Below are 25998 nucleotides of genomic sequence, written 5' to 3'. Positions count from 1 at the left end.
AACTCCTCAAATGAGAGCGATTAGGCCTTTGTATTGAAGTTCAGGGACATAATATGGCTTAAGTCCTCATTATGAGATCCAATAAAAGATACCAAAGATATCAGCAACTCAGGCTTTATAAATTTTCTGAGTGGAGTGAACAAAGCAACAAGTGCACCAGAGAGCTCCCTAAATGCCTGGCAAGAGCGTCTGAGGAATCGGGCTGCCTGCTAGGTAGAACAGTGAGGCAAACATGATTTTTGTCCTTGAGGAAATCACAGAGGAGAAACAGGCCTGTAAACAGAAAATCACGATATTGTTTAGTAAATGGTGTCTTGTGAATGAAAAGGTTATGATTTTAAAGTCTTCAAAGAGGAGGCTGTAATAAAGAAGGTTTCAAAAAGGGATTATTTTCAAGGCTATATTACAAGGCATTCAGCAAGGAATTTCAGTTATGATAAATCTTGGTTGTCATATAAATATATTAATTTAAGAATTTTGCATTTAGATTTTCTTCTAAAATCAAATAACTGAAATTTGAAATGAAAAATGTGAAGAAACTTCCATGGAGACTATCACCTTTGCTAAAATTGGTTCTAAAATTCTAATAGAAGCCTTGTTCCAAACCTTAAACTGTGATCAGTCATGCCACTAAAATCAATTTGTAATAATATTTGCTCCCCCAACCCTTTTAAATCTACTTCTGTAGTTATTTCTTCTTCCCTGGTTCTTCCTAGTTTCATTATTTGGGAAACTGAGAGCAAGCCAGACACCTGTACTTCTTTCCTTACTCCCCAGAGCTGTTTCATACCTATTTGAACCCCTTATCCCAGAAATACTAAGCAAAATTGAAAGCAGGTGAGCAGATAAGCTAGCCCTTTTCATGTAGCCCACAGTTGAGGGTCATCAGCTTGACTATAATTAATAAAGTCTCAAAATGTGATTTCTGCTACTCTTCCTTCTCATCCTAAAAGGATTTTGTTTTTGGTTTCCTCTATGATATTCAAAGAAATTACACCTCATCTAAAGATGGAGAGCTCTATATGTGACTGTATCTCATTGTTAAAGGAGAATTTAAACCTTTCTGTGAATACCAGAAAACGTTCAGTATGATTGTGCTTTATTTTCTCAGAAATGTTAAAAGTTCTTTTATTGTTATTATTATTCATCAGTTCTCTTCTTTCATTCCCTTGTATATGATGATGCCTTTCCAGTTGGTCCCCATAGCAACACTGGATAATGCTAATGAAACTGCAACATCTTAAGCTCTCCCACAGAGCATTTCTTATTTTCTCTCCTTGAAAGAGATTGGTATTTGGATTTTTTCCCATAATTAAGTCTTAACTTCCTAAACTGTCTGACTAGAATCGGAATATCTAATTTAGAGAAGCTTTTTAGATGGCAGTAAACCACAAATCGAACACCATCTCCTCTCCCCTACTCGCACCCCAGGTTGGTGTACATCTGTGGTTCTCAAAATATGGTTCCCCAGCATCAGCAGCACACCTGGGAAGTTGTTAGAGTTGCTAATTCACATGCACACCCCAAACCAAGTGCATCAGCAACTCAAGCCTTCCAGGTAATCCAGATACACTAAAGTTGGAGAACCATGGGTATATAAGGTAGACAGTGTTGTAGCAGGTAACATCACCTATAGTTTTTATGTGTCCTTGGGTTGTACTAACATAATTAGAAATTACTTTACTGTTTTTGATATCTCTTAAACTTAATTATACTATGAAATATTAGCTGAATATCAATTTGCATTAAGATAAAATATGGCATGGGAGTGTGATTGATTTCAGCTACTGAAAAGAAATAAGTTCTAATCCTTACTTATTTGTCATTAAGAACAGTAAGAAAAAGCCAAATTATTACCATTAAGTGTGTAGTGTTAGGTAATGACTCAGACTATAAAAACGTGGGTTTTTTCCCTTCATTTCGTAGTTGGAAAGCTAATATATTTTTATTTGTAGATGTTGACAAACATCCACCTTTTTGAAAGAAGTCTTTTAATTAGTTTTTTTTTTTTTTTGCTGTAGTTAGTAATTTATCCTTTCAGTCCTTAAATACATTATAAGCATGCGGTAAAAACAAGGTTCTTTTGGAGGCCATGACTTTAGAGCAAAAATTGGAAGCAGGTATAATAGAAAATTGCAAAAAGGACAAATTAACCTATGTCATGTAAAGTTTTAAGAGGCAGCTAGACCTCAGAACTTGGAAATACACGCAGAAATTTCAGCTGGAAAGAGTCTATGAAGTATTTTAAATTGTTGATCATTCCCAAAACAAACTGTTTATATACCAAGAAGCTGAAATAAAGCCTATAGAAGTTGTGTTGTTGGTGATCCTGTTGTTGGGTGTCGGCATTGTAGTTGTGATTCATCTGGTCAGGAAGCCAGAACTCAGTCCAAGGGAATAGTAGCAACAGAATGAATCTGATCACTCTCTTAAGCCTGATGTAATGTGCACCTGCCATTTGTTCCTTTCTCATGGTCATCACTGCTCCAATTCAGATCTTCAGTATATGTCACCTATCCTTCAGTAATTGCTTCCTTATGGGGGTCAGATCCCGGAGGACTTGTAATATTCATAGTTCCCTGCACATGTTGTCATGTGTCTTCCTGCCATGTTGTTCCTTATAGTGCACATGGCTGCTTTGCTTTCCCCATCTAAGTTTGCTCTTTCCATGCACTACTTGTGTTTGCCCTGAAGGTCTTGTTTCAGACAGTTAACTTCTTATACTTTGATTGGCAGGCTTAGATGCTCTTCTAATTCTGGATTTTCTGTAGACCCTGCACATACCTTCATTCATAAGCAGTACTGTGTATTACCATTGCTAGTGTCTCCCTTTGTTCTGAGATCAGGATCTATGTGCTCATCGCTGTACTCCTTGCCCCTACCTTGGTTTTCAGTAAATATATAGTATTTTGAGTGAATGGATAAGAGACTTTATATATTATTGGCATGGCAAACATCATGGATTTTCTGAAGTAATTCTGATTTGAAATATTTTGTCCTTTTCTCTCAACTATCAGCAATTTTGAAATTCAGTTTTCACTCTTCGCCATATTTATCTCCTAAACATCTTATGAAACAACCAAAATCCTTTTGATCAGAGACCTGGAAAGATGATGGCTCTATCTCTATCTACACTTAAGGAAAAATATCTCCAAGGACATTGGTTGTGAAGTTAAAAGCTGGGGTTGGAATAGAGTATTTCTGTGCTGATTTGAAAATTTTAAGTCCATAATTTTTGGACTGAATTGTTCATACAGGAGATCTGTGCTTTTATTTCTTCTGTTTTATATTTCTATATCCCTCCCAAACTCAAACTACTGAGGAAATTTGGTTAGAATTGGGAAATACAAAAACATTCTAGGTTTGTTCCATAGTGTAATGCATTCTAATAACCTTTGACACATCTGAAAACATATCAGAAAACACCATATTTTATGAGTCTTACCAGATTTTGAAGATTATTATACTGAGTACCTACTTTTCCAAAATTACATACCTCAGTGACTGCAAACAACATGTTTTGATGACTGTCAACACAATCAACACACTTTGCCTTACTGACTCCATCCCAAATATTCCTAAACTTTTTTTAATTTTTGTTTTCACAATTCTTCCTCCTTCTTTGGTGACCATTCATTAATCAAGCCAGTATTCAACCAGCATCTCCAATGCACTAGGCACTGTCCTAAGTGCTAGGAACAAGAGAATAAACAAAATGGACGAACTCCCTGCCTTTATCAAGCTGAAAAACTGATTTTATTTTATTTTTTTTCCCATTAAGTTTATTGGTACATTTTAGGTATAAAATACAGTTAAATTCATCATTGGGATCGTGTACCTTTGCATGAGAATCTTGGTTCTTATTTTTTTCCCCTTCCCCTGTCCTCCCTTCACCCCCTCCACCCTTCCCTATTTGCAAGGACTTTGTTTCCATTTTTTCCTTTTCTCATATTTTTTCTTTTCCCTCTTTTCCTTTCCCCTACCCCTCCCACTTCCCCTGCTCCTTTAGACCTTTTCTTCCTATTACACAATATCAATGATACATTTTCTAAATTGCACTATCAAGACCTAGGAGACATTACCACAGATTTTACAGAATTTAAAAGGATATAGAAAGCATATTACAAAAATCTTTTTTGAAATAAATTTGACAACTTCTAAGAAGTACCTGGGAAGACAAATTAATGAAACTAACTCCGGAGGAAATATAAAATTTGAATAGCACCTATTAAAGAAAGTATATTCCTAGCTTGAAAACCTACCTATATGACAACAGCAGGCTCATATACATTTTAACTGATAAATTATATCACACATTTAAAGCAGAAAAAAGAAGGAACACTTCTCCCCTCATTTTAGGAACTCAACATTGTGCTAATCCTAAAACTGGATAAAGATAATAGAAGAAAAAAGTATGAACATAGATAGAAATTTGTTTAACAACACAAACTCTTAGAAGTCAGATCTGGCAGTATGTAGAAAGTGGTTTTCATATAGGGATGGCAGTGTTGGTTCAGCATTGGAAGATCCACCCCCAAAAGCCATCATTTAAACAGAGGAAAGAAGAAAGCCATATGATCCTGTCACTAGTTGGAGAAAAGGTATTGGACTAAATTCTACAGCTGTTCATGGTAAAAGCTATCTGGAGACCAGAAGTAGAACAGAACCTTCTTAACAGATTAAAGACATGTACTCCATACTTCCAGCAAGAACGCCTTATATGAATGGAGAAGATACAATGCTTTCTCCTTAAGGTGGGGAACAAGGGAAGCAGATATGCTTACTCTTTATCTGTCCATTAAACTTTGAAACCTAGGCCCCACCAAAATAGTCTGGCAATAAAATCACACAATTAGGATAGGATTGGCAAGGTAGAAGCAAAATCTTTATATGTAGTTGAAATGATCATCTACAGAGAAAATACTAAGAAATCTCTGGGAGCCCCTACAACTTGTATTTGAATTTAGCAGGATTAGAAAACACAAGGTATATATAAAAATTCAGGTCTATGTATACTTGCTATAAATGAAGAATTGGATATTGAAATTTAAAAGTTATGTAGGAGTACAAAGGACCTAGAAAAGTTAAAAAATAAATAAATTTTTAAAAACAGTGTTGGAAGACATTTAGTACCTAATTTTAAGACTGCTTCTAAAGCTACAGTAATCAAAGCAGTGATGGTGTAAGGAGAAAGATATATAGATCATTTGAATAAAACAGAATCTAGAAATAGAACCACACATACATGGTCCACTGAGTTTTGAAAGATTATTTAACATTAGCATTTTATAGAATATAAACTCAATTCAAGAGCCGAAGAAGAGATAGTGTTTTCAGCAAACAGCACTAGAACACCTGGTATCCGTACATAAAAATTTAACCTCAACCCTTTATTTCCATACATGAAAATAACTTGAATGAATCTATGAACCTAAATATGAAAGCCTAAAAGTATAAAACTTTAAGAAGAAATTATAAGGGAAAATATTTATGAATTGAGGGTAGGCAAGAACTACCAAGGATACAAAAGACATGATGTGTAAAAGAAAAAAATTGATAAATGAGATTCCATCAAAATTTAGAACTTTAAATGACATCATGAAAAGGAAAAGTCCTTAAACAGACCATATTTACAATGCATATAACCTGTGATCAGAATATATAAAGAATTCTTAGAGCTCATTAATAGACAACCCAATTAAAAAGTAGACATAAGAAGATAGTAAGTAGCCAGTATAGCACAAGAAAAGGTATGCAACTCTAGAATCAGAAAAATACTAATCAGTACAATAACAAGATTGAATTATATACTCATTAGGGAGATGAAGTTAAAGGTTTTGTTTTGTTTTGTTTTTTTGGTACTGCAGGCGGCAGAACCACTAAGCTAAATCCCCAGCCCTGAAGTTAAAAGTTTTAAAGCCTTGTCATGACTTTTTCTTTTTGTTGGATTCTCTCCCTTTGCATTTAATTTGTCACGCCCAATGGATTCATTCTGCTGGGTTTCCTGGGGTTGTGATCCTCATTGTCTCTTCCTAGGGTATTGTCTAAAATTTTTTGGAGTGCCGGTTTGATATTCATGAAGTTCCTGAGGTGCTCTTTATCATGAAAGAATCTTATTTCTCCATCAATTTTGAAAGATAGTTTTGCAGGGCACATCAGTCTGGATTGGAGGCTGTTTTCCCTTAGGGCTGGAAATACATCACTCCAAGCTCTTCTTGCCTTGAGGGTTTGCATTGAGAAGTCTGCTGTGATTCTGATGGGCTTTCCTTTGTATGTGATTTGTTTCTTTTCTCTCACTGCTTGTAGAATTTTATTCTTCTGTTGGATTTCTGGAATCCTAACTCTTATATACCTATGTGTAGATTTTTTTTGATCAAGGCTAGCTGGAATCCTATATGCCTCACTTATCTGTATGTCAAGTTCTTTTCCCCTCCTTGGGAAGTTTTCTGCCATCACTTCTGTGAACAGTTTTTTTATGTCATCTGCACTCTCTCCTCTTTCTTCATTGACTCCAATCAGTCTTATGTTATTCTTCTTTGCATCGTCTAGCAGCTGCTGGATTGATTTCTTGTGTTCCTTTACAATTTTAAAGCAATTTTTCTTTTCTTGGTCACTAATTGCAATCTTTTGTTCTATATCTGAAATTCTATCCTCACATTGGTTTATTCTGCTGTGCAGACTTTGGATGGAGTTTTTAATCTCCTGGAAATTTGTTTGCATCTGTTTTATGGATTCCATTTGTTTCCTATGTTGGGATTCCATCATGTTCCTCAGCTCCTCTATTTTTTTTATCTGTGTCCTCTCTAGATTTATTAATCATGTCTTGCACCATGAGCAAAATCTTTCCTGTTATCTGAGTAATTATTTCTGATTTCATTTTTCCCAGATCCTCTTTCGTTGCCAGTTCAGAGAGTCCAGGTGGTTGAGTATCAGATTGTTGCATCTCTTTTCCCTTTGGGGTTGCTGTAGGTGATCCAGAAGTCTGTTTTTGCGACTTGTTTATGTGTCTCCTCATTTCCATGGGTTGAGGAGGGGCGGTGCTTCTGGCACCCACGCGGCTCAGCTTCTCTGCCCTAGGAGCTTGGGATGGCGGCGAGGGAGCTTCCTTCCAGGTGCTCTGAAAAACTGATTTTTAAAAATAGATTGTAGGGGCTGGGGATTTAGCTGAGTTCAATCCCTGGCACCAAAAAAAAAAAAAAAAATAGACTCTAGGAGCATTTCTGCTCCTCTCCATATACTAATTTGAGATGGAGAGAAATACATATGAAAAGTATGTATGTAACAGAATGCATGTCATGAACTCAGAGCCTGTAAGGGACTTGCCAGGTAAAAGAAATGAAGTGAATGGATACAAAATGAGTTTAGGTGAAATTTAATGACAACAGGTTTTACACTTCATCTAGTAATACTGTAGTCACATTAAATTAATACTGTTTTCAGCTTGATATTAGGATAACAGTATTGTAAGGATTACTGTAAACAGGAACATGCCTACCTTGTCTAAGGAAGCAACCATCCAGATCCTGTTGTTAATAGTTAGCAATGTGTTCCCAGTATAATCAGAATCTCCAATATTAAAAAAAAGAAAAAAAGACCAGAACCTGGAATTATGTTTTTAATATCTGTTAATTCCATTTTAATACTGATAACTAATTGAAAATAAATAATGTGCATAGCAAATAAAATATATAGGCAAGGTAGATGTGGCATGAGGATTACCAGTGTGCGGGCCCTGAGAGTCCGAGCTCGCTATGAGGTACGCGCATTCGTTGTAGCATCCACTTTGAATACACAAAGACTTGCTTTTTTCCTAGCTAGGATCCCCAAGGGAGTCTGTTAGTGAAGTTTAAAGCTGGGATCTGGAGTAGTGTATTTCTCTTTCAGTATTTAGCAAATGAAAGTAAAGGATGAAGCCCACTTTTATTTGAATTTCAGATAAACAGTAATTTTGTTTGTTTCTTTTAGTAGGTCTCAAATACTACACCGGATATGTTTGTACTATGTAGTACTATGCACTATGTGGGGCGTACTTATACTTTTAAAAGTATTCTTTTTTAAAATTTATTTGGGAATATTATGTTTTATCTGACAGCCCTATTCCTAGTACTATACAATTATTTTGAAGTTTGTCATACAAGTGGCTATGGGCAAATGAAGTGTTTAATCATTTTTATTATTAATAATTAATTTTAAACAATTAATTTACTTTTTATTGAGTGATTGCTGTATACCAAATTGGGCAGATCTTCAATTCAAAAGTTAAGAAACCAGGATTTCTATGCCATCTTCAGCTTTTGTGTATAAACTTCTAAAATGTTTTTACATTCTTTGATTCTAGTAAGAAAATATTGTGTGGTTCAAATAAACATTTATCTTTATATTTATCCCCACTGTACCAACATACCTTTGTGGCTTTTAAAAATATGTTTTGTCAGTGTCCTCCTTTTATTGTTAGTAAGTTGAGTTTGCTTTTAATCTTTGGGAAACTTAAGTTCTAAGTACTTTGAAATACTCTGCAGTTGTTTTTGTACTTGCTGAGGTTCTCTTGTCCTTCCTTTCCTGATACTAGCCATCTGTATTAATGAGGTAGTAGACTGGCTTATTGCTAATGAATTGATTCATTAAGTGTTGGATTTAATTAGCAAGACAGTTAACATGCCAGCACATGCTCTGATTTTGTTTCGTTATCCCCAGATATAATAAAATAAAATGCATTTTATAGTTTTGCATAAATGAAACTAAGTCAAGATATTTTGCTGTCATATATTATGAAAGGCTAGTTGATAGTTTTTTGTAAAATAGATTCCAAATATTAAAAGGAAAACCACTTTCCTCTTTTAATTGTAATTGACATAAAAATAAAGTCTGGGTACCGAGTGTCATAGGAGCAAAGGTGGCACAACCCTTAGATCTATAGAAGCAAAGCCAAGCCACAAGTGTACACCAGAGATTTTTTTCCCAGTACTTTGATGGTCTTATTTTCTAAATAAGAACTATTCAGAGATACTACCTAGTGTCTTTTGTTAACACTTTGCTTTTTGTGGTTTTGTTTACAGTCTTCAAAGGGATTTTTGTTGGGGAGGAACAAGGTTTTGGGAGCAACTTTTAATGTTCAAGGCCTTATTGAAGAAATTGGAAAGTTAGAAGTATGTTAATGTATACAGAAAAGTAACAGCTCATACAAACTGAACCGTCTTCATTTTGTACTTTCAGGCTCTAGTATGCGCTTTTTAGCAGTGAAATAAGAGAATTCTGTGCAGAAGACTCTCAGGTACCAAACTAATGGTTAATGTGAATTAAGCAATCTCTGAAATAAAAATACATTAGGGTAAAAAAGAATGTTCAAAAAATTTACAAATGGGTAAGTTCATTTGTTAAGCAGGTTTCCTGAAATATGTGCATAAAAGCTTCTAGAGCTCCAAGAAGACAAAAGCAATTCCTTAATCCCCTCTGGCTTAACTTTTTTTGGAGATATATATATCTTTCTAAAAATGAGACCATACTGTAAATATAGCTGTATATATTTTTTTCATTTAACAGTATTCCTGACTTGCATGATTTCTGTAATTCATTTAATCCTTTTATTATTAGATTATTTTCTTTTATTATTTTTATTAATACCCATGGATATTCTTGAATAAAACCCTCAGTCTTGCTTTTATGGGAGAGTTTTTTCTAGGAAAGATTCAGCCTTATTTACCTATTAAACCTTAATTTTCAAACTACATTTCAGGGTGTAAGGAATTTATCAGTTTCCTAAAAGTATGACAAGAGGTGAATGATGAGGAGGGAAAGGAGGAGAGGCAGAGAGTGTAGTGCGGAAAGAATGGTCCCTATGCTAGCATCTGTGCCATCTCTTCTGACTTTTGAAAATAAACAGTTCAGCTTAGAGTGATTTCATTTTTCATCTGAGGTTCACTTCTTACAAATTTGAAATATTTTTCTCTTGGTCTTACCAGTTCTTTCAGTATTGAATGGAATTGATATTATAATGCCAACTAATCTGAGAGTTGTGCATGAGAAAGAGGTTGGAACTTGTAATGACCAGTCACATATCCTCTAGTTAGTTTCTAGTAACTCTGGCCTCAGTTGTTTCTCCTGTTTATGGATTTGCTCAAGGAATGTAGGAAGATCTCAGCACCATAGAACTTCACCCATTGGTAACTCCATAAATGTTAAAGGTGCCATTCCAGCACTGCACGACAGTCTGAATTCCCTACGTGGCTTCCTTTACACTGTAACTTCCACCAGGTGCTTGGGTGAGGGAATAAAGTTTGAGCTTTGATGTCTTCCTTCAAAAGGAGTAACACAGTACTTGGAGACCAACTGTGCTTCTTTTCACCATTTGTAAAGTCTGTTTTACCTAGCAGTTTTGATTTTCTGTGTATAAAAAAATGGAAAAATCCAATATAAATTTGCTGTGTTCCATAAAGAATGGTATTTCATATGTCCAACCATATCTGCTTTTTGGTTGTGTTTTTATTAGATTAAAATAATTACTGGGTCTTTGGGTCCTTATTGATAACCATTTCTTGCTGTTTCTTGCAATTTTCCTATTGATGATGGGGAGGGCCTCAACTTTTAGTGTTAACCTTTCACCTCATTTACTTGCATGCATCATATCATCACATGTAACAGATTACCCCAAATCCTTGAATTCTTTAACTTTCATGTCCCCTTAGAATTGTCTGTTTTTATGGGTTTATTCAGAATTCTCTCTGTGTGAAATTGACACCAGTGCTCATTGGTTTAATTCTGTAGACTATCAAAGCCTCTAGTCAAAAGTTCTAGTACCCTTCTGCATGCTTTCACTTGAATCTTCTGTAATAGAAAACTTGAAAGCAAGGTGCCCTGAAACTACCATTTGTTCCAGATCAAGTCCCATATTTGGTTTCTGATATTCTTTAACTTATGTGAAACCAATACAAATTTTAGAATTCTATTTAGTTTTTAAAGCACTATGCTAAAGGTTGGAAGGACCATCCCTTGCTAAACGTGTATTCTTGTCTGGTGTCTTGTAGCATATGAGCACCAAGGGTATGCTCATTTTCGGTAGAAATTCCCCAGTGCATTACATCTATTTCTCTGCAATGAGCTCTTTACACTGCTCTTAGTCTCATCCTTCCTACAATCTTCTCTTCTAGTTTTGCAGCCTCACTAGACTCCATCTCTTTTCATATTATTTTCCAAATTACTGAGACATTTTAAAATGCAATTAAAAATTTTAAAAAAATATTAAGCCATATATACAGGACGCTTGCCCACAGTTTAAAATGGTCAAGCTACTAACCAGAAATTTTCAGCTTTATATTAAATATTGGAATGAAAGCCAGGGAAAACATTGTAGAGAATATTGTCCTTACAAAAAGAACTTCAGACTTTTAAGTTCCCATGAAAATGGTATTTTTCCTTTCAGTTTGGGGAGATATTGTTTGCCTTATTTTCTTTTATTTATGACAAATACTGTGCAGGATTTATTTTCCTTATTGGTATATTCAAAGGCTAGTAAGTTCATTATATCAATGAAGGTGATTTAATGACAGAAAAATGTGTTCTGTAGGATTGTTTCTTATAGTGTTCTGTAAATAATATAAACGGTTATATAAATATATTTTTAATTATTTTGTCTTAGTAATATAAAAATATACTGTTATTTATTTTGGAAACTATTAGTTAGCATTTAAGAAGTTATATTGTAAATTTGTTTCAATTAAAAATATGGAAGCCAGGTGTGGTGGTGCATACCTGTAATCGCAGCACTCAGGAGGCCGAGGCAGGAGGGTCACCGTGAGTTTGAGGCCAACCTGGGCTACATAGTGAGATCAAGGTCAGCCTGAACTACTTAGTGAGACCCTGGCTCCAAAAAAAAAAAGGAAACCCTTTGGTTATAAAAGTTGATGACTAATACTGCATAACTTCAGAGACATAACCATTCATAAAAAAAATAAAAATAGAATGGAGTAGCAATAAATTGTCGTATATTGTATTAAAACAACATTCCTACTGCCAACAAAAGAGAGGGAAGCCATCTCCGCCATAGTCATAATCCCAATGCCCAGCTGTTCGCTCTGGGGAAATAAAATGACTTGAACCCTGGCTTCTGGAGTCCAGACGTCATGAGCCCCAATCTTCCAGACTACTTATTGGCTGTGGAACCTTATTGTCAAGGAAGAAGCCAGTACTTAATATCTGACACAGAAAGTTGAATTTGTTGTTGGTAGACAGGGGAGACCAACTTGTAAGTAGATCTACCTTTTCTGAATAAAGTAGATTGCTGATTTTGGGGGGTTTGGGGAACTACAGAGGTCAGAGACCAACAGATGCTCAAAAGCCAGAGTGTATAGGGATTGATGGACTTTTCAGTAATTACTGAATGAGACCATTGCAAACTGACTTTCAGAAATGTAGTAATGGAATTGAGTTGTCACTAACCCTTTGGGATAAGTTTAAAACTGTGGTTTTGACAGCTTAACAGGAACTAAACTGCCTTCTTTGAGGGCCATTTCTGATAACTAAATCAGAGAGTGTCTGTAAACTTTCTAGAATACTGCCTAATGGAAATAAGACATCCTCTTCATAAGTCTGTCCTTGATTAGAGTCAAGCTCTTCACTGTGAAAGCCCCAGCTTTTAGAGCCCTAGAACATCACACTAGGAAGTGCAGCCCCCGCCCCCACATTTATCTTGCTCCCCAATGTTGACACAGCACATGCTGTCATTTGCACTTGTGGATGTACCTAATACACAGCTATACAATTCAACATTTATGCAATATTTATTTTACCTTGGAATAGGTATCATTGGCTTTCTAGTCAATGGGTTTGGTTTTATTTCTAAGCTTTTATAATCATCAGAAATCTCTTTGAGAACCTGGTGAAAGCTGTGAACACTTTTCCAGAGAAATGTATTTGTGCATATATACTTTTTTTTTGATATACAATGTCTTGGGCTCTCAGGCCACTTAGGTTCAGACCTTGCTGTTCCAGCTACCTCTGGTCAAAAAGACAAATTCTCTATCAGAATCTTCACCTCTGGTTACATAGGTTTTGTGCAGGTTGGGCAACACCAATAAAAATAGCCATTTATGACAGGAAGCATAAATATATCTTGGAGTTTGAGGGCAAAGAGAAATGGATAGGAAGTTGCTTGGTCCTAGAAATCACAGTGACCCTTTCTATAAAGTCCAGCATTGATAGAATCCAGCAGGTTCTCCCTGACCAGAACCTGCTTTCCTCTCCTTGTACCTCATAAATCCTGTGAAGCAGCCTAAGAAATTCTCAAGATCTTCTGGTGTCTGGTCTGGTAGTTCTTACACTGCATCAGACTCATGCCTATATCACACCTGGGGTTACAGACTCACACCTGCAATCCCAGCATTCCAGAGGCTGAAGCAGGAGGATTACCATGAGTTCAAGACCAGCCTGGGATACCTAGTGAGTTCTAGGCCAGCCTGAACGACCAAGCAATAACCTGTCTAAAAAGTCCAAAAAAAATAAAATGCAGATTTCTGGTTTACCCTCCATTTCTGAAGCAATAGTCCTAAGAGGGAGGACCAAATAATTTGCAATTTTTAAGAGCTGCCCAGTGGTGACTGTCTGTGGGCCACACTTTGAGAGCTACCATTAGAGGTGATATGGTTGTCCTTACAGGCCCACTTATCAGTGACAAACCCTCAGCTGTTGGTTGATGCCAGCTGGTCAACTCAGTAATTTAACTTGTGTTATTTATAATCACTCTAGGTCAGTTGAAAGGGAGAATTGCTCTTGGTAAGTGTCTAAGAATATATGGAAGTATTGCAGAAATGTTGTCTTTAGCTTACAAGAATAGGCAAAGACCAAAAGAAAGCTTTAAACAAATTATTCAATAAATATTTTTAACCCAGCAGTCCTTACTGAAATGACAGATTGTTTCATCATCTTTACCCTCCTCCCTAAAAGAACTTCTGAGAAGAGGCTGCTTCCCTACCAGAATTAGTGGGTAAATTACAGACCCTTGTATTAGAATGAAAGAAAGAAACCGGGTTCACGTTCAGAGTCAACCATTGTGACATCTGGTTCCCCCATTAGCCTCACCTCCTACTTGCTAGTGCCTAGACTTTCTTTCTTGTTCTTTCTTTCTGTCTTCCCCCACCCACCCACGGCACCACTAAGCTAAATCCCCACCCCGCTTATGGCCAGACTTTCTTTTACCAGTCCTATAACCAAAGATAAAAGATACCCAAATTAAAATATCCATACCCTCTGACCTAGAAATTCTTCTGATAATTATCCCCAAGAAAAATATCCTTTAAAAAGGACAAAGATTTAGCTACAGTTTGCATTGTAATTTTGTTTATAATAATAAAAAGTGTATGCAACCTAAATAACATGGGAAATTGGTGAAATTGTGTTATGTTCCAGTATCACTATACGGTAGTGTAAGCAGTTCATAGAAAGATATATAATGATGTGAAAAGTAACTTGTGGCATATTAAGTAGAGGGAAAAATACAACAAAAATGTATTTGGGGAGATTTTTAACTTAAAAATACGTGTTGAGATACATACGAAGAAAAATATTAGTGGTTATTTCTGAATGGTGGAATTATCGATAGTTTTCCCCCTTGTTTTCCTTGAATAAGGTTTTGTAATGAACTATGCACTGATTTTTTTAATGTTCAGAAATTTTATTTTAAAAAGCTACGAGACTTAGTCAAAATAGTTTAGTTTTAATCAGAGTATTACATTGATCACCAGAAAGAATGAAAGGCCTTTGGGAGCTGTTACTTTTATTTTGAAGAGCAGAAGGCAGAAGTCCCAGAATAGCACTATATGGATGCCTCTCGATAAAAAAACAGGCTAGTCTTTGGAGAGTATTTTGGTTTTCAGTTCATATATTCTTGGCTCTCAACTCCTTGTCCAAGACAGTTCATAAGAACTAGAATTTCTCTTCCCAGTGCACATAATAGAAACTCGAAGCTTCCCCCCCCACCTTTATTATCTTCATGCAGGCTATCAAAAAATTCTTTGACCTACCTTTGTCTATAATAGGTCATAAAACCCCCATTCCAGAGGAGTCCTGACCTGGAGGGAAGAATGCTCCACAGAGTCGCCAAAAACAATGCAGCCCTTGCTGGGTTTCCACACACAGTCTGTTATCTCTCGGTTATACCATTTTGTCCAATCACATTTCCACATGGTTGTCCATGCTTCACTATGGCCTGTGCAGGGAAGTCTTCATAAAAACCCAAAAGGTCAGGGCTCGGGGATCTTCTGGGTCGAGGAACTCTGGCATGCCCTGGGGGTGTAGAAGCTCCACCCCGGCCCACACACTGCCCCCTGTGCACCTCTCTCTTCTCTCCTTTCAGTGTACTTTAAAATAAACTGATAACCATATTTCCCTGAGTTCTGTAAGCTGCCCATCCAAACTAATAGAACATAAGGAGGGGGTTGCAAGACACATGATTTATAGCCAAAATGAAAGTAAAGCAACCTGGGGTGTAGAGTTCACATCTGAAGTGGGGAGGAGGGACAGTCCTGGAGACTGAGGTCTCAAGAGTGTGGGATCTGACCCTGTCTTCCAGTAGCAAGTGTTACATCCAAATTGGATTGGAGGACTCCCACCTGGTGTCCCCTGCAGAACTGCTGGCTTACTTGCTGGCGCCCAGTGTGGATTATTGTGTGAGAGTAGAGAGCAGAGCAAACCACTTGTTTTTTCTGACACACAAAGAGGGGAGGGTGCAGAAAGAAGCTCCTGGGGCCGGAGGTTTAGCTCAGTGGTTCTGCCGCAAAGCTCCTGGATGGAGGTAGCTATTTTGCCAGCACTACTTTGTTAACACTCAAGTAATAAGAACAAACAGAAGCTGACCTTTTACTGCAGAGAGGCAGCTCTGCTTCCTATGATTTGTATGTTTACACTTTTTTTTTTTTTAATATTCATACTAGGGATTGAACGCTGGTTAGAACCCAGGATTGAACCCGTGGCCAGACACGCTAGGCAAGCCCTCTCCCATGGAGCTATATCCCCAGCTTTTTATTTCAAGGGAGGATCTCGCCAAGTTACCTAAGCTGGCCTTGTGATCCTCCTGCCTGAGCCTCCAGAGTACCTGGAATTCCAGGTATATACCACGACACCTACCTATATGTTTATTTTTTAATGCTTAAGATTGTTCTACAGTTAATGTCTCTGGCTGGTGGGTCACTGACATTGATTCAGGGTTATCACAGAATATAAAATCACAAACCAAAAAATGAAAAATATTTTTTGACGGTGTAAGAACAGCAACTGCTACTGAAATATCTGATATTTTAAGATCTCACCAGTATGTATCATAGTGACAAACTGATTCTTGAAACCAGATATAAAATTTAACTGTGTAGAGCATGACAGCACTATTGAAAGCTCCAGAGTTTTATTAAACTCTCAAAACAGTTGCTTCACCAAAAACTATCAGTGTTTGTCCTGTTTTCAAAATGTCTCTTGGCTATTTATAGCTCTGGGTTTTTCTCTTAGGGAGTTATTAATGTCACACAGGTGTTAAATTTTAAAGAAATTCCCATTCTTGAAGTTTTTAAATAATCTCTGAATGCACCAAAAGAAAATATATATGTATTTCCTAATAAATGTAGGGATTGTCTTGTTGATATTCATAAACTTTTTGCTTTTCATTCTTCTTTGAGTTAAGAGTTTATCCATCTCAGTGGCTGGGGTGGGGTGGGGGGGTACCCAAGTCATTATAACAATATCCTCTCTCTGGTTGTGGTTTAGAACATAGCAGAAATGACAGTAGGCAATAAAGGCAGTAAGGTTCAGAGAAACGCACCTCTTTGCTCTGATTCTTTGACCACCACTATAACCTCTTAATCTTTAATCATATTGGATGTGTTCAATAGAATGATTGATTCTTTACCAAGTCATTTCACACTTTTCTGTTTTATTTAGTGGTTATCATACGTGATCAGTGGTGTGGTAGGGTTAACTGGGTGGCTCCTTCTAGAAATGAACTCACCAAATAAATGTTACTGGGTTTTGTGGTGCTCCTGTCTCCTGGAATTGGTTTCCAGGATTTTCTTGTCTCAAAAAATTGGACAAAATGGCAAAGTTAATTTGAAAAAGTGAAAATGAAGAGTGAGGGAGAAACTGGCTCTGCAGAGTGAGCTTAGGATGAGTAAAAGAGGAAAAAGCAAGATAAAGTGCACCCTGGAGGATTGGGGCGGGGGTGCCCTGATAGCCAGCTCTTCCTGCTGCCTTTGTCCTTTTATGCCGTCCAAATCTCCAGGAAACCCCTGAGAACTTCTGTATATGAGTCCTGAAAGCCAGTGCTAGGATTCCATTCCTCAGGCTGATGTTAGGTTCAAGCCATCCTATTGCAACCCTGCTCCAGTTCTCCAGAGAGGTCCACATGCAAGGCTTTGGGAACTGTGCTGTGTCTCGGGATCTTGTAATTAACAGGTCACACCTACTTCCCCAGTCACTTTGGCCACACCCTAATCTATCATGATTCGGGAAACCTGATAATTCCTGAAGCTAATCACGTCTTCATGAGTTTTAGCAATCACACATTTCCCTAATATGTTTTCACTCTAGGAACTTATTGAAAATAACACTGTTTGAAAGATTTTATTTTTTAAAATGCATTAAACTTTGTAGGCTCAAAATTGGGCTTGACAAAGACCCTATGTTGCTCCAGTTCTTCAAGTCATAAAGTTATAGGAATGGCCCATGTTATCCTGTTTTCTTTTTGTTTTGTTTTTCAAGAGCTCTGTAACAAAATGAACTTTAACAAAAATTTTTTCTCACTGCCAGAACTTAAGTTCTCAGATCAGATACTATACATAACACAAGGCATGGCTACAGCTGACGGTATTTACAAAAAAACTGAAGGACTCAATTTCTACTTTATCCTTGGTCTACATTTGTAAGATACCTTGGTATATAATTTGTTGATAGAACATTCTTAAGCAGTGTGTGAAAGCTAAAAGCCAAATGTGATTTTTTTAGAAATAAAACCATTTTAATATTAACAAGCTAGACTGAGCACAATTACTCAGGATGCCATGTTATTCTCTTAGACAATTATGAAGGTACTTTCAGAGATCTACAATTCTTTTAAGCCTAGACAACCTAAGAAACTTTACTATCAGCAGCTTCAGATGAAAATCACAGACTTTGAGAACAGGTGAATCCTTAAGTGTATATGGTTAAACAGCCAATTTAGTAAAGAAGAAATAATGCTATATCCAGACAAGCACAGCTGTATCTGGACCCATTGGAAGAATGTAAAGAGGCTGTGGAGTTCAGTGAAAAAGTATCAGGACTTAGGCTGCTAGAAATTGTAAGCTACAAATTTATTGTATGTATCAATAAGATGAACCATTAAAATGTTTATCACCTGTAAGAAGTTTAACATTTAGAATAGAGGAAATACCTTTGGACCAGGTAGACTTAGATGTGGAAAATGAGATACTGATCATAGTGACACATTTCCTCAAAAAGGTATTTGGAACATTTGGAATTCCATTTTTTCTGGAGATAACACCAGGCAGAGCATTTCAAAGAAGTGATGAGGTGCCTCCAGAGCCTCCTGGACATCCAGTAAAAGGAGTTTGAAAATTTTAATCCACAACTGTAATGATGAGCCAGCCCCAGTATATTACTGAAGATGAATATGAAGTAAATTTGAAAGACTTTGAGCTGTAGCTTGATAACATGTCCCATCCTTGTCCTTGGTGAGGGCTTGACCACTCCAACCAAGTCCCAAAGAGGAGTTGCTACACATTCCTTGAAAAGTCTACTAAGATCCATAGCTAACTTCCTTCCCAGTGTGGGTTCAAGGTGAGGGGCGGTGTGGGGGGGTGTGCCCCATTGTAAAGCCCATAGCAATTTGGTACACATGCACATTAGCCAAAGTCCAACCAGAGCATATTCTGCTGATGTTAATTTTGTTTTCTTGAGGCTCTTCAGTCTGGCTTCTCTGTATCTATTGGCTGCCCTTTGTGAGCACAATAAAGGCTTTTTGTAAAAAAGCAGTGAGACTTATGTTATGGTAACCACAATGCAAGGCAGGTATCAGTCCACAGGAAGAAGTTCCCAGAAAATGGGTCCCCATGGGTCTCCGGCGGTGTGTGGGTGGTGTGGGGCCACTGCCTGTCTGGGGTGCTGGCTGCCCACCTGCCGCTAGCCTACCCACGTGCAGGCTCCTCTGACTGACTTCCTTCAGTTATCCTACAGATGACCTCTTGTGCTCTGTAAAGTCAAAACAGAGAAACTCACGAACTAATAAAATAGCACTTTTTTCTTCAAAAAAAGTTGAACTTGAGAAGAGTCTGGGGAGTAAAAAGGAAGAGAGAACAATAAACAATCTTCAGTTTTTTGTGATAATGGGGATTGAACCCCTTGCCTTGCTCATGCTATTCAGGCATTCTACCACTGGACTAAGTCTCCTGCCCTTTTTGGTGTTTTTGTTTTTTGAGTGGTTTTGTTTTTGTTTTTTGAGTGGTTTGTTTTGTTTGAGATAAAGCCTCACTAAATTGACCAGACTGGCCTGGAACTTGTGATCCTCCTGTCTCAGCCTCCTGATTAAATCAATATTTCCCTCTCCCCCCCTTAAAGCCCCTTCCATTTTTTCCCCTTTCCAATTTTTCAGTTCTTTTTCAATGACTGTCATTGCTAGGAAATGAGAAGACAAGAGAGGACTACAGGCATAGAGGGAAATAACTTTTTCTCTGTTATTGACATTTCCTCATTCCACAAAAGAAATTGGAATCTGCTGCATGTTCAAAGTAGCAGCCGCAGCAGAGAACATCCCCCAGATTTCCCAGGTGCTCCCGGGGATATTTGAAATTCTCACAACAGGAACTCCACCTTTCCTTCCATCATTGGGATGGCTAAGCTAAGCAGTTTTTGTTAACTGTGGCCCAGTGCCCAGTGTATGATTCATTCAGAGGGACCTAAAGATTTTGAGTGCTTTTTCTGGAAATTCAAAAGGTACCTCATGATCATTTGCTGTGAAGGCAAATTTATTTTTCCTGTAAGTCAAGATACTACTCAAGGCACAGCCCTTTTACCAAGTGACCATATAAAAGCATTAAAATAGAAAGGGAAGAAAATTGACCTTCAAGGAAGAAAGCTCATTTTAGATTTGGGGAGATATTCACACGCCTGTGCATGCACATGCACACACATAGCTTCCTGGCTTAGTATTTTGGAATTTGTTTCTAACTTTGAAACCTATTGGCTTCTTTTTTAAATAATTTGAATAAGACTTAGCATCAGGTAAACAGTCTACCTCCGAAGCCTAGAGTACCTAATCTGTGTTGTATATATATCTGTGCTTCTTAAGGGTTTACACTGTGTTGCCCTTTTATTTTTGCTCACTTCCTCAGACTGGCCTTCAGACTGGCCTTCAACTACCAAACTCAAGCAGTCCTCCTGATTCAGCTTCAGGAGTAACTGGGGCTACAGGCACAAGCCACTGTACCTGGCTCCAGTGTATTCCTTACTGCTCCTTACTGCACCATATTGCACATGGGATCATTTGGTAAACACTAAAAATTTGAAATGATTTTATAGCATAAGAGTTACAAAGAATTGTTCATACAGCAGTGAGGCCCCGAATTTTTTTAGCGTGTCCAAAGTTAAAAGTCCAAAGTAGAAAGGTTTTTTAGAAACATGATAACTACCTTTAGAGCCACATTAAACATACCAAAACTATGAACAAGTACCAGTACTCTTTCCTTGGCTTGCTTATTTTTACTCAGTTTTTTCAGATAATTATGTGAATCTGTTCTATGTGATTTGTATAAACATCTGATTGAATTTCATGATTGCTACTTAATAACTTCAAATAAGCATTGAGCATTCAAATAAGCATCACTGAGCATTTTGTTTTAATCCAGATTTCCAAAAGAATTTCTTCATTTTTAAGACTTCATGGTTTTGATGTCAGTTGTATTTTTCACACAGTGAGCTATTAATGAATCAATACCCCAAATCTTACAGACTAGGAATCTTGAATGAAACTGTTATCCTTCTCCATTTAGTATTTTTGTCTCACTGCATGGCAAATATTTATCTAGATTTTTATTTTGAGTGGGAGGATAACTTAGTTATAAAGTATGTAAGTTTAGGTAAACCAAATGCTGTCCTTTCACTGTTTGGCAGAAAAGAACTCTAACTGCATCAGGGAGGGACAAAGCCCCCTTATTGGCTTGGTTGTAGTGTGATGCAGCAGCAGTTAAGGTGCCAGTCAGTTGGCAGAGTGGACATCGGCCTATGCAAGAAGGCTTGCAAGTTTTGCTAAGGAGAATGTCTCAATACAACAAAGCCTTTGGGTCATAGTTTTTTTCTCTAACGTGGATTTTATTGTAAACTATGATGCACTATTCCAGAAGCCCTTCTGTAATAATAAATGGAATGCCCTCATTCCCTAATCCTGCTTTCTCTTAAACTCACAGGCTTATCAAAGTCTAGACATTGAGGGTTGGGGATTTAGCTCAGTGGCACCTCGCCTGCCTTGCAAGTACAAGGTCCTGAGTTTGATCACCGGTACTGCCAAAAAAAAAAAGTTTAGACCTTGAAGCTGAGCTATATTTTCAGAAGTGTCTGGGAGATGCCCTGGCCTATCCCAGTGTATTATAGTCTAAAAATACTTTGTTAAATACAGATACTTCTGCTCTAATACCATATATGCATTCCTGAAAAACTTTGCATTCTACAAAACCACATAATAAAAATAACATCTTATGAGAGGAAATAGGGTTAGGAACTGCCACTTTTTCCACTGTTAAGCTCCACCAGAAGATTTTTGTAACCAGAGCAATCCTTGTTTAAAAAGAAAAAAAGTGTAGCATGGTTAAATCTGTATTGCATTTAAATATAGAATCATAGTCCAGTTGATTTTTTGCATTATTGATTTTTTGATTTTTGTTTCCTTCTTTGAAACATGGATCTTTGGGGGGGGTTTACTTTTAATGAAAAGAAGTTAAATCAAAATTAAATTCTTAAGCCATGCACGGTGGTACAGGCCTATAATCCCAGCACTCTGAGAGGGTAAGGCAGGAGGACTGCAAATTCAAACCCTCCTTGCGCAATTTAGCATGACCTTGTCTCAAAAAATAAAAAAGGACTGAGGACGTAGTTTAGTGTGAAGGTACTAGGTTCAGTCCCCCAATAATGAAAACAAAATTAATTCTGACCTATGCTATATAGATGTCTCCAACAGATAAGTGTTTTTTAAACATAGGAAAACATATGTGGCTTCCACATCTGTTCCTGGATTCTCGGCTTCTTTATATATAGTTTTACAGTAGAAAGAGTAGCAAGCAGTTCTTGAAGTCTTTCTTTAAGAAAGGTCTTCCCTAGAATATCCCTAGGATTCAGAGTTTTATGTGTTTCTCAGGCTTTCATTGAATAATGAGAAAATTTGCCTTTAATTCCAACTATGGTTGTGCTAGAAAAGAAATATATAAACCAATAAAACTTGTACACTGACATTTTTTTCTATTTATCAAATGTCCTGAGCCAAGGCACATTAAAAAAACATACCTTGTATCAGTAAAGACTGTAATTTCATTACATTTTATAAAGCCTTTTCTCTTTTGTTAGTTTACTAGCTACAAAATACGATTTTATCTATAACAAACTATCCCTTGTGAAGCCTTTAGGAAAGGTGATATTTTTCTCAAAAGCAGAAACTAGTGTTTTTACTCATCTTCCACAGCATATTTATTTTTCTGTACTTCTACTGATAAAAGTCATAAAATTAATCATAACAGGTTTTCATTTCAACAGTGGTTTGTGGCTTCACATAAAACATGTCCCAGCTACCATAGAGAAGTTACATTACAGTATCTGTGTAAAAAAACGACAGCATGTTTTGAAAGCTCCTGAGTTGATTCATGGTCACCATTAGGGTTGAGAACCACTGCCTGAAAATAGTGATAGCTAAAGGTATTCATCAGAGTGTCATTTTTAATAAAGTTGTGTTTAGACATTCCAGTGAAGCCAGTGTCAGTCAGATGAAGTGCTGGCCAACTCATGCTTGTTGTTACATGAGTAACCTGCAACATGTGCCTTTTGGGCTGACTAGACCACCTGCTCTTTTACAAATGAGATTCATATCACTTTTTGATTCACCTTTGTAATTGTGATATAAAACAGTTGTCTGTTTCCTGGTACTGGGAACTCAGGACCTTCACACTAAGTTCTTTCCCCAGCCCTCCCCCTTTTTTAAATTTTATATTTTGAGATGAGTTCTCATTAAGTTGCTAAATTCCCCCATTGGACTCAAACTTGTAGCCCTCTTTCCTCAGCCTCCCAGAGTGCTAGGATTGCAAGTATAAACCACCACACCCAGCTAAGCATAGGAAATAGAAGGCCATGTCTGAAACAGTGGGACTAAAATCTATTGTGTCTTGTGTATTGTCCCAGCACTATTTTACTCCCTTTCGTCTTAGATGTAATTTTTCTGATACTGGTCAGGTATTTTCAGAAGATTATGTTATCATGGAGATAAGATTTATGATACTAAATTTGTAGATTATGTATCGTGAAGCAAGAATTTATATTAGACTTCGCTAAAGACAGTCATTTTCGATAGATGAATAAATTGAAGAATTGTAGTTGTAAACTGTTCTGAACATGACTGAATCTCAGGTGTTTGACAGACACTTTAAAAGACTGCTCACAGCCCAAATGGTAGCAGGAACAAGTAACTTGGAGAAAAAAGTTTGTTAAATGCCTTAAAAAAGGCCAAACCATCTGCTCTAGCAGGCCAGCCTATGAGTAGGATTGAAGAAAGCAATTCTGTGGGTTGATATTTTACTATCCTGGATCTGAACTGTCTTAAAATTGTACTTTGTGGGCCGGGGATTTAGCTCAGTGGTTCTGCCGCCTGCCTCACAAGCGCAAGGTCCCGAGTTTGATCCCTGGTACCAAAAACAAAAAAAATTTTACTTTGTTCTTACTTTCTTTTGGTGCTTCTGACATCCTAGATTGTGTTAGATTGTGTTAGATGAAAAAGATTTGAATTCTCAGTCCACATTAATTAATTCCTTCCGGAATCGAGCTCTACTTTTTTTCATTTCCTCCATAGTATCTACCACTGCTTTAGCCTGAAAATGGGCAAGGAGAATTTCTTCCTAGGGATAGAGAAACAGATTCATAAACATGTTGTTATACAATAGAAATCAGCTAACATTTTGCCTAATTTTAGTAAAGCTTCTCTTTAATACCAAGACTTGAGACAATTTATTAACTTTTTATCCTCAAGCTCTGTGTGGCCCTAGACATGGCCCCATAAAATCATAAATATTTACCATTATTAGTGATTTTTAGTGATATTTTTCATGACTCAGTTGTACAGTGCTGGAGCGCTAGGCAACAATGGAATACTGTGTAGGGGAGGGCTCGGTGTAGTGCCAGCTCCACATCCTGTGCCCATCACACAGTCAGACACAAGCCGCTTGAATCAGATGTTACATGTGCTTGTGCAACTTGCTGAGTGAAACACGGCAGTTATTGATAATTGTGTTTTGCCCTCCTTTGTGCGTTTATATGCTGGTGAAGACATGCTTCTTTGTAAGCAGACATGTAAGATTTCTTTTTATGTGATTGTTAAACTCGGGCAACCACTTCCATGGAAGGGGACATTGATAGATTTGTTTCATCAAAACAAGGTCAAATAAATATCCCACTTGTTTTATGTTTATGTTGCCTTCCTTTTTAATGTTATAATAAAATATATATTTAAAATAAAGTTTTGTTACTTACACATTAACTATATTTTATATGCAGCCTAAAACTATCCTTTGTGGTCCGTGTGGCCCAAGCAAACAAAAGGGTTGGACACTCACAGCAGAAGCATCACTTTTACTAACCTGCTGTGAGAAAGCACTTAGGAAGAATAAATACTATTTTAACGGTTCAGCTCCTTAGGATGGAGTCTCAGCCAGCTCACCCAATGTTGCATAGTCTGGTAAATACTAACATCACCACACTCCAAGGTATTAATGAAAAACTATCTTCTAAAAATGTTAGACTAGATCACTAATTGCTAACTTTAATAGCTCACCAATTGATCAAAAAGAAATTGGCTCAAACTTTTTTAAATTTTAGAATTTTCTATTTCAGATGGCTAAAATTATTTGCCAGAAGAGCAGAGAATATATTCTGTGACTTTTTTTAAAGTGAAAAATCCATTTGGCATAGATGATGACTTGAAAGCACTACTTGGCAGTATTCTAAATTATGGATATGTTTAGGATATAAACCAAAGTGAAAAATACATTTGTAGTGTCGTCCACAAAAACAAAATATCTTCCACTAAATACACAAAACCTAATTTTTTCAAGGAACTAATTAATATTTCACATATATATAATATAGTAATATTTCACATATATATGTATGAGTTTGAAAAACTCAAATATTCTAAAACAAGAAGTGAAATCAGTAGTTATCTGTTTGGGAGGGGAGCTACAAACCGAACCCAGGGCCTTCTCGCTGAGCTGCATGAGCAGCTCACTTTTTTATTTTGGGATAGGTGTCTTAGTCACTTCTCCAGCCTCCAAGACACAATATCCAACATGCACAACTTAAAGAGGAGAGGTTTATTTTGGCTTTCAGCTTGTAGAGATTTCAGTCCATAGTTGGCTGGCTCTACGGCAGAGGGGGCATGGCATAGTGGAGAAAAAGCTGCTTACCTCATAGCCACTAGGAAGAGAGAGCAGCAGGGGAGGAGCCAGGAAGGAGCCAGCCAGGAGCCAGATAAACCCATCCAGGTCCAGGCACAGTGACCCCCCTCGTCGACCTAATAGCGACTCAGCTCTAATGTTCCCATTATCCAGTCACCTTCCAAAAGCCCCGCCTATGATACATGGCATGAGGCTTTGGGAGGACTTCTAGATAGAAACCATAACCCTAGGTCTCACTTAAGTTTCTGAGTTGCCCAGCCTAGGCCTGAACTTGCAGTCCTCCTGCCTCAGCCTCCCAGGGTGCTAGAATTACAGGCCTGCACCATCA

General features: G+C 37.2%; 1 protein-coding gene across 6 annotated transcripts in view; it reads left to right on the top strand.

The window, feature by feature from the left end:
* Nucleotides 1–25998, top strand: part of Znf277 (zinc finger protein 277) — a 125863-nt gene that overhangs the window by 30331 nt on the left and 69534 nt on the right. The window contains exon 2 of one of the 6 annotated variants that reach the window (XM_021254176.2): nucleotides 9214–9271. The exons of the other annotated variants lie outside the window; for them this stretch is intronic. The gene's annotated coding sequence lies outside the window, so the exon portion shown is untranslated. The remainder of the gene's footprint in view (nucleotides 1–9213; nucleotides 9272–25998) is intronic. 6 annotated transcript variants of the gene reach the window in all.

The sequence above is a fragment of the Heterocephalus glaber genome, unplaced genomic scaffold (assembly GCF_053883595.1).
Source record: "Heterocephalus glaber isolate CG9 unplaced genomic scaffold, H.glaber_assembly_v1.0 deba00000676, whole genome shotgun sequence".
Taxonomy (NCBI): Eukaryota; Metazoa; Chordata; class Mammalia; order Rodentia; family Bathyergidae; genus Heterocephalus; species Heterocephalus glaber.
Note: the sequence above shows the minus strand (reverse complement) of the source record. Positions and strands in the feature narration are given on the sequence as shown.